Source organism: Triticum urartu, chromosome 1A, assembly GCF_056163025.1.
Source record: "Triticum urartu cultivar PI428250 chromosome 1A, HENAU_Tu73, whole genome shotgun sequence".
In the NCBI taxonomy this organism is placed as follows: domain Eukaryota; kingdom Viridiplantae; phylum Streptophyta; class Magnoliopsida; order Poales; family Poaceae; genus Triticum; species Triticum urartu.
The window spans coordinates 41440877-41450382 of record NC_141873.1 but is presented as its reverse complement, the minus strand read 5'-3'; the positions used below and the strand labels follow the sequence as shown (position 1 = coordinate 41450382).

The 9506-nt window shown below is 51.4% G+C and overlaps 1 pseudogene; it reads left to right on the top strand.

Moving 5' to 3' along the window:
- The first annotated feature begins 7683 nt into the window (after positions 1 to 7683).
- LOC147989802 (uncharacterized) lies at positions 7684 to 9082 on the top strand (annotated as a pseudogene).
- Positions 9083 to 9506: the final 424 nt, after the last annotated feature.

Here is a 9506-nt window from a genome sequence, read left to right as displayed (position 1 = left end):
TAGCTCAGTTTGTAAGGCGCAAGAGTTCACAGCTAGTCCATCAGAATTCGAGTTTCAGCTCGGGCACTTGATGCTCATGAAGTTTTCTTTTATAAAAAAAAATACCAACAGGCTAGTCTAGCCCAGGTAGGTCTCATTTTTTTTTTAGATTATTAAGATGCCATCCGGACATGCTGTTTGATTTTCCTTCTCTTCTTCAATGCAACCATAATTCCCTACTCAATCCTCATACCATAACTCCCTACTCAATCTGTTTAAGAATGTGGCGCTTTCGGCTCAAACACATCTTGTGGACTTGGTCTTCGCCCACGCAAGTCACACCATCATCATTCATCAACAAGAAGCGGGTGAACTGAATTGATGAAGATGCATGAGCGCATGCTTGATATTACATTGATATTCAGCCGACCGGCGGCGCGTGGAGGGACCAGTGAGGAGATGTCGGATCTCTGCTGGTGTACCGACGTCGGCGTTCGTCTTCGTGGCGAGACTCCGCTCGGTTCCAGCCAACCGCGAGATCGGGACGATGTGGCTTTCGGTGAAAATCGTGCCTGACTGCGGTCATGGCGGACGACGGTGGCGTCTCGGACATCGTTCCCTTCTCGTGGTATCGTCGTTGCAGTTCACGTCAACCTGGTCGAAAGGTTCCAGGGGAAACCCTAGATCTGGATATACCGAATCGGACGATGGCGACTTTTCGATGTCGTTCTTCTTCCTGGGGGCATCGTTTTGGAGTAAGTGTTGGCTAGAGGGGACAAGAGGAGGAGCGGCATGGTATCTGACACGTCGACAACGGCGGGACTCAGCGGCATGGAGCAGCGGAGTGTCGCCGGTGGGCGTGTGATGATGGACGAGCGCATGATGGCGGCGTTGTCTGGCGTCGTGGTGGCGTCGACGGCAGCTAGTCTGGTAAGGTTAATGCAGCAGTACATCACTAAAGATGGATTGATGGCAGGTGGCTGTGGCGGCCTCATACACGGCAGGCGTCCTGGTTGAGGACTGCGTCAGACTGGTGGGTGACCCATACCCGGTAGGCGTCCTGATTGGGACATCAGGTCTTAGATGTTAGGTTTGGCTGCAAGGTCTGTTTGGCATTAGGCCCAGATTTTTAACGCCCCTTCATCAATTGGATATGAGTAGCGACAATTGTTACCTAGACGATGGCTTTAGTCTTTCTGTTGTATAACTTTGTAGGTCTTGTGTAAATATTTAATAAAATTACCGCATGCATTGTCCAAATGCAAAGGCCGGGGTCATCCTCCTTTTCTAAAATAAACGGTTTATACAAAGTTTTACCATCTATGTTGTTTCCTTTGAGACATTGGAGTCCATCGAATTTATCCAACTCGTTGGTTTATATGCAATTCTTACTCTGGAAGGCAACTCTGGATTATAGTTTAGGTTCTACATCCACTTACTAGATCGGTCGTGACCACATCTTGTGTCACATGATACTAGATCAGTAGCGTGCACGGGGGTGCCCATCCCAAACCACGTGGCCAAGCGAGTAAAAAATCAAAGGGCACGATGCTTAAGTAGGAAGGCGAGTTTAGCACACGTATTCAACATGAAAACTGTTTTTTTTTTTCAAGAAAAGAAGAAACATCGCTGCAGATACTAAATTTCCAAAAAATGAGACCGACCCAAGGCTAACCTTTGTTAGTTTTTATTTATAGGAAAAACTCCGCGAGGATTTAAAACGATTTGGTCAAACGAGGCTGCTAAGGCGTTGTGGGTCCTGTTTGTTCATGGAGTTTTTGTTTTGAGACAACGTTTGTTGGGGAGCGCCTATACAGCGCGGTACGCGCCCGGATCCATGGAAGCGCGTGCCCTCCCTGCTCCCCCGCGCACCCTCATGGGCCGGACCATGTGCGGGGCGGGGAGCCCCTTGTTTTTTAGCCTTTTTTTTTTCTGTTTTCAGCTTTATTTTGTTTTAAAATATAATTAGTATTTCAGAAAAAGTTACAAACTGTCCAATTATTCATGAATTAAAAAATTGTTCACAATTTGAAACTTTTTCAGGAAATGATAAATTCTCAAGGATTCAAGAAATGTTCGCAATTTCAAAAATAATGTTCGTCTATTCAAAAAATGTACATGATTTCAAAAAATGTTCACGATTTCAAAAAAAAAGAAACGGAACATTAATAATAAGATAAAAAGAAAAATGATCACAATTTCAAAAAAATATTCACGATTTCAAAAAATGTTCATGATTTCAGAAAAATGTTCATGATTTCAAAAAAAGAGAAATAGAACATTAAAGAAAAGAGAAAAAGAAAATGTTGACGATTTCAAAAAAAAAGAGAAACAGAACATTAAAGAAAAGATAAAAAGAAAAATATTCACGATTTCAGGAAAAGAGAAACAGAACATTAAAGAAAAGAGAAAAAGAAAAAAATCAGAAAAGGTAAAAATAAAAAGGAAATACAAAATAAAGAACCGGTAAAAATAAACAAGAAAAAACCTGGTTCTGGGAAGGTTCTAGAACCTTCCCAAAACTGGTGGGGAGGAATCCCTATATGGGCCGACCTAAAAAGTTGCGGACGCTGGGGGGGGGGGGGGGGGAGGGGGGTATGCGCCCACTTGTTAGCGGGTGACCTACGCACCGTATAGGAACCCCGCATTTGTTGGTGGGTGGTGAGGTTTGTGGGTGATGAGGTGTGCTAGACATGTGGGCTTTGGGTATATCGTGCGACAGCGGGCCACACAAGCAGCTGTGTGCAAGGCCCAAACTTCTGTGGGACTGCTGTTTTGACTGCAAGCTGTGTCAAAAAAAAAAATGTTTTGACTGCAACCTATGTGTGCACATACCTGACGAGTGAAGTTTCTGGTTTAGTCCCACCTCGCCTTGTTACGCAGAGGGAAAGGATATATTGTTTTTTGAACACCGCAGAGGGAAAGGATAGCTCAGCTAGTATATAAGGTGCGCTACATGTATTTGTACATGGGTTGTCCTTTTCGATATGTATTGAATACCGAACCAATTTAATTGGTTAATGAAATATTCTTTTTCAAAAAAAATATGTCATTTATACTCCCTCCGTTCCGAATTACTTGTCTTAGATTTGTCTAGATACGGAGGTATCTAGCACTAAAATGAGTCTAGATACATCTGCATCTAGACAAATCCAAGACAAGTAATTCGGAACGAAGGGAGTAGTTAACAATTGTGCTAATCAAAATCTAAAAATTGTTAACCAAACATTCAGTTTAAATAATTTTAATGTCATTTTCAGTTAATGGAATTAATCATGGTCAAGCAGAGATAGGGGAAGGGAAGACAGCCCAAAAGAAAGCAAAAGAAAGCTCCTTGTGGTAAATGTGGTCCTTTAAATTAATCATGGTCAAGCACAGATAGGGAAAAGGAAGACACCAAGTAATAGGCTTGCCGGCACGCGCTTCTATTCTAGGCTTGTCTTTGCCTTGGCCTGCTCCTCTTTTGTCCAAAGCCCCGTGAAACCGTTTCAGAAAAGAAGCCTAGAATCCGCTGCTGTGCCCGCAGTTTAGCCACGGCGGCGGCTGCAATCTCCATCGTCGAAGAAAGCAAACGTCGTCATTTTGTGACAGTTAACGGGCAGGTCGGTAGCGGCAGACCGGCAGTGAAGTCCTTAATCAGAAATTGACGTCGTGATGGCCGTAGACACTCTCTCCCGGTGGACAGCCACGAAGCTAAAGAGTTGGAGCCCATGCCGGAGGTCGCGAACTGATCACGTCACAGCCACGCCATAAGCAGCAGCAGCAGCGAGCAGGTGAACAGCTGAACTGAATCACTCGACGACCTGTACGTACCCGCCGACTATGGTCGATGCTAGCTGTACTACTTCTACTCCCTTGCGCGCATTGATCAGCAGCAATGGTGTTTGGTGTGCATGTGAATGACGTGATGCGTGCTATTGCCGACCGGTCCCAAGGCTTTGATGAAGCCTTAAAAATGTGACTTGAGGAGTACACAAGAAACAGACATTAAAGCCATAAAAATGTGACTTGGGAAAGACGAGGGATAATCTAGTTTGGAGATAGCAAGATCACAGTGGCAACGCGAGCAGCACCTTATGTATTGTAGGTCCTTGCGCAGAAGAGTTTCTTTTCTTTTCTTTTTTGAGGAGCTTTTCAGGCACGTACAGTATACGTACGTGTAAGGTCACATTGATCTGAGGAGCGTGTGCGCGTTCATAAGGATGAGTGTATGCGCGTGTATATGAGCGCTTGTGTTTGTATTGATGCTCAAAAAAAAGCATGTCCATGCAAGAAAAAAAACATGTGGTTTGAACCCCCGCAATTTCAAACAGTTTGTTGAATTAGGCCGGCCGCCGGTAAATCAAGTCAAGCCTACGTCTACTACGCCGGTAAATCTCCCCTGGATCCGCGGCGCGGCGGGCGGTCGGAGTCAGCCGCCCCGCCCGGACAGCAACCGCTGCAAGCCCACACGCACGTACTCGTGGACTTGTTCTTCGCCTGCCTCCTCCTGTTTCCTCCAAGGCCAAGAAAATGAATGACCAAAATGTCGATAGACGTCGCACTTGCAAACCATACCGCAGCCGCTCTCCTCTCTCCTCTCATGAAGCCGCCAGATTTGATGCTGTGCACGCACCCTACACGCGTACGTACCGCCGGCCCATCTCTCAGACATGCATAATGACCACCTTGTGCAGGAACAGTTGCCTGAAGCCATAGCCATCCACCTGTCCAGAAAGCGACCGAGAGGCCGGAGCAGTCAGACCCCAGTGTGTACCGGCACGAATGAAGGCGACACAGACGAATCAACGAGGACTATACCCGCGTAGCTTGCTTGTAGTACTACCACCAGTGTGTAGCAGTACGGAGATTAGTAGTAGTTGGAGGCGTGCACATGCCAAGAAGAAGAGACTTAAACCGAAAGGCGTGCGTGTGCAGCCAGCCACGGCATTCATTTGGCATGCACGACAAGGTAGTGTAGCCTACTACAGTTCTTGTTGGACACTCTACGGAGTAGTAGTAGAACATGCTTCATGGGCAAGCATACTATTCCTGCTTGGGTTCATCTCTCTCTCTCTTGCAAAAGGGTCAATTAACTGCCCATCCAATCTGAACATGGCACTAGTGAGCGAGTGACCACAACAAGATTGATGTGGATGCATTGCAGTTAGGCAGCTAGCTAGCTTTATCATCATTACACATAAACAAGAAGGTTGGTTCGGTTCCCTCAAAAGTCTTCAATTTGACGTGATGGGTCAATTTAATTGCCAGAGATACAAGGTAGTACAGAGATTAGACACACATAGGTTCAAAACAAAAAGAGATTAGACACACATCAGCCTGGTTACAACCGTATGTGGTTCGAGCTAGCTAGAGCCCCAGCTGTACAGTTGTTTGCATTATTAATTACCTCTACATTCTGGCACACTACATAGGCACTCTGACAGCTCTAGCTTATCTGTGCACAACAACATTCTTCTTCTGCCAGTTCTTTTCAGCGATTCTCTCAGAATCACCCCCCTCCCAAGCTTCTCCCAGAATCGCCACTCCATATTTTTTTTACAATCCTATCTAGTTAAGGTCTAATTAGGTAGGATTGTAAAAAATATATGGAGTAATGATTCTGGGAGAAGCTGGGGAGGGGGCGATTCTGGTAGAATCGCCTAAAAGAACTGGCCCTTATTCTCCTCCTCCTCTCATTTTTTTTAGAAAAGGAGGAATACCCCTGGCCTCTGCATCTGGACGATGCATACGGCCAATTTATTAATTATTAACACAAGACCTTATAAAGTCGTACAACAGTAAGACCAAAGCCACCATCTTCACTACCTCTGTCGCTACTCCTATCTAACTGATGAAGGGGCGCTTATGGTCTGGGCCTTATACCAAACAGACCTCGCAACCAAACCTAACATCTAAGACCTGAGGTCCCAACCAGGACGCCTGCCGGGTATGGGCACCCACCAGTCCGGCGTGCTCCTCAACCAGGACGCCTGCCGGGTATGAGGCCGCCACAGCCACCTGCCACATATCCATCTTCAAAGCTGTACTGTTGCATCGGCCTTGCCCGGTCTCGCTGCCGCCGACGCCAGACAGCGTCAACCTCCTGCGCGTGTCCATCACCACACATCTGACGCCAAGCCTCCGCTGCTTCATGCCGCCAAGAGCCGCCGCCAAGAATATGAGAAAGAAACACCGCTCCACCGAAAGGGAGGCAGCACACCCCCACCCCTCACCTGCAGACCCTTCCATCCGATCCCAATGTCCTTGGCGCCTCCTCCTGGAAGGTTACGGTGCACGGGGCGCCGCCGAGGCCCGATCCGCGTCGGATCTTGGGCTTTCACCCGGACATGGGTCGGAATGGAGAGATGGTGCCCTCAGCAGCGCCCCCAAGGAGGAAAGCGGCGCCAAAAGGAGGCGTCGCCGCTACCGGCCAAGATTTCCCCCGGACACCGATCTGCTCCACCAGAACACACCGGAGTTGGATCCGGCAGATCCAAACCGAACCGGGGACTGGGAAGGGATGCATGGAAGAGAGGAGCAATACCTCCAGATTTGGCACGCCTGCGGCTCGCCGTCTTCACGGCCGAACCCTCAGGCACGCTGCACGCCACGCCAGCAGGGGCCGCCGCCCTGGATCCGATGGCCTCCGCGAAGAAGAAGTGCCGAAGACCCCCGCCGCCACCTTCCACGGCGCCCGCACGGTCTTTCCCGGCGGTCGTCTTCGATGGCGGCGAGGGGGTGGGGGAGGTGGGGGGAGGCGGCGGGGGAAAACCCTAGACTCCCCCGAGTCGCCCTAGGGGCGACGCGAGCGACGGGAGGAAACTCACTAGCGTCACTTTCTTAATCTAATTCCTCCTCCCATGTCGATTCTGTTCACCTGTATGCTGCGCCAGCTTGGAGCTGGAAGAACCGAGCAGTATACACGTGTTGCCCTTTCTTATAATCATAAAATGAAGATTAAAAATATATAGGGATGGCAGAACAGTGCGAATTGCGTGCTTAATTGTTCATTCAGCCGTAGCAGCATGGTTCTTCTCCGTAACAAAGGCCGAGCTCCAAGGAGCTCGTTTTCATATTTCAATCTTTTCAATGCATGAAAATTTTCAAATTTATTTGTGACACGCATGCACATGTATACTACGCATGTGTAAAATTTTACAGCATTACACTTTCGCATTTGGCGTACAGAAAAAAGACAAATACACATTTTTAAACGGGCCTTCTATTTCTGTCGTTGGGCTTGAATTTTGTTTCTTTTTTGTACAACCTACCGTTTTTAAAACGGAATTAACATGTTCTTGCGGAATATTTATATGTTTCCACGGAAAAAAAATTCAGATTTATTTGAAACTCCTAAATACTGTTATGACCGGGCTGACTTATGCCCGTAGGAGGCCCATCGGGCAGGTTTAGTTAGGGGCTTGGCCCACAAGTTATCTTATTTTTTAGTATCGTGATTATATATATTAGCTGTAAGACTATTTTGAGATCAAGCAATAAGAATAATTCTATTGCCCGGCTCCCAGAGGAGAGCCGGACCCTAAACCCTAGCCGCATCTCTCTCTCGTGCCGCCTCCCTTTGTCTCGATCGCGACGGCGCCCGTGCGCCGGCCGCTGCGTCCTCGCCTCCGTCAACCCGCTGTCCTCCCCTACAACCTGAGGAGTAGGTCCGGTAGGACCCTGGGTTCTACCAATTTAGTATCCAGAGACTCAGGATTGATCATGTCTTCATCAACATCCACGCCGCCGTTGCCCATCATCACCACCGCCCCGATGACCACCGCCGGGTCCCCACCGCCGCCTGCCCCGGGCACCACCACCGGTTCCCCAACACCGCCGAACTCCGCCGTCTTTACGCCGGAAGGGGTCACCAGCACTTTGCGGGATCTCATGACGTTCGTCCAAGGAATCAACCTATTCCTGGCTGGGCCGTACGCGCCTCCGCCTGCTGCGCCTCTCACCGCCTACGGCCACACCGCGTTGCCATGGTCGTCCCAGGGCGCGCCTGCAAGTGGCGGGCCCCCGTTGCTGCCGTTCCAGGCGGAGCACTCCAGCGGGCTGCCACCGCCGCTGCTGCATCTGCAGCCGCCGCCAGCCGCGGTTCCCCTATGGCCGCAGTGGCCCACTACGGCCCCCGCGGCCACCATCGCGCCCGACCACTCTCCACATCAGCCGCTGCAACCCAAGGTGCCACCTCTGCCCAGCTCGGGTTCGCCTTCGCCGATCGGCCTGCTGATCCACCAGGTCCGGTTCCCGCCCTCCCCGTCACCACTACTAGCTTGGGCGGCTGGGTCTCGTCATCACCAGTCTACATCACGGCTCCAGAACAGCTGACCCCGTTCCCGCAGTTCGGCAGGCCATCCGGCCCCGCGGGTCCCTACCTGGGGTACTCCGACCACGCGCCGCCCGCCTCGCTGCTCCGCACCTCCTAGCCAATTCGACACGGTGCTCCGACCCAGACACCGCCGCGGTTCGCCGAAATCGACTTCGCCATGTATGATGGCACGGAGGACCCCCTCAACTGGCTCAACCAGTGTGACCAGTTCTTTCGCGAGCAGCGCACCCTCGCATCGGAGCGTACCTGGCTCGCCTCTTACCAGCTCCGCGGCACGGCACAGACATGGTATTACGCCCTTGAGCAGGACGAGGGTGGCATGCCCCATTGGGAGCGCTTCCGCAAGCTCTGCCTCCTTCATTTTGGGCCTCCGGTCCATGGGAGCCGCTTGGCGGAGCTCGGCCGCCTTCCCTTCACCTCCACGGCGAGGGACTTCGCTGACCGTTTCCAGGCCCTGGCATGCCATGTGTCAGGCGTGACGGCGCAGCAGCGGGCCGACCTCTTCGCCGGTGGACTTCCGGATCACATCCGCATGGACGTGGAGCTTCGGGGACCTCAGGATCTCCAGACGGCCATGTATTACGCCCGTGCCTTCGAGTGTCGTGCCCAGGCTATGCAGTAGTCAGCCCCGGCTCGAGACGGCCGACAGGCCGCCCGGCAGCCCACTGCACCGGGCCGGCCACCCCCGGCCGCTCCGGTGACTACCACCCCGGCCGCGACGAAGCCCTTTCGTCGTCTCTCTCCGGCGAAGCAGATGGAGCGTCGGCGCCAGGGCCTCTGCTATAACTGCGATGAGCCCTATGCGCCGGGCCATGTCTGCCTGCGCCTCTTCTACTTGGAGACAACCGACTACATCGAGGAGGATGCCCTGGCCGACGGGCCTGACGCCCTGCCGCCCCTAGCGGCTGCCGAGGCCGCACCCGCGGTTGCCCCGGCGACAACACTCGTGGTCTCCCTCCATGCGCTCGCCGGTATCCGCGATGAGCGGACCATGCTTTTGCCAGTGATGATCCACGGCGAGCGCCTGGTGGCCCTTGTGGATACAGGCTCCACACATAACTTCCTGCCCAAGGCTACCATGCGCCGCTTAGCGCTTCAGCCGACGGGCGGGGAGCAACTCCAGGTCACTATGGCCAACGGCGATCGTCCCTGGTGTCATGGACTTGCACGGGGCGTGCCCCTCACCATCGGCGACGAGCACTTCTCCGTC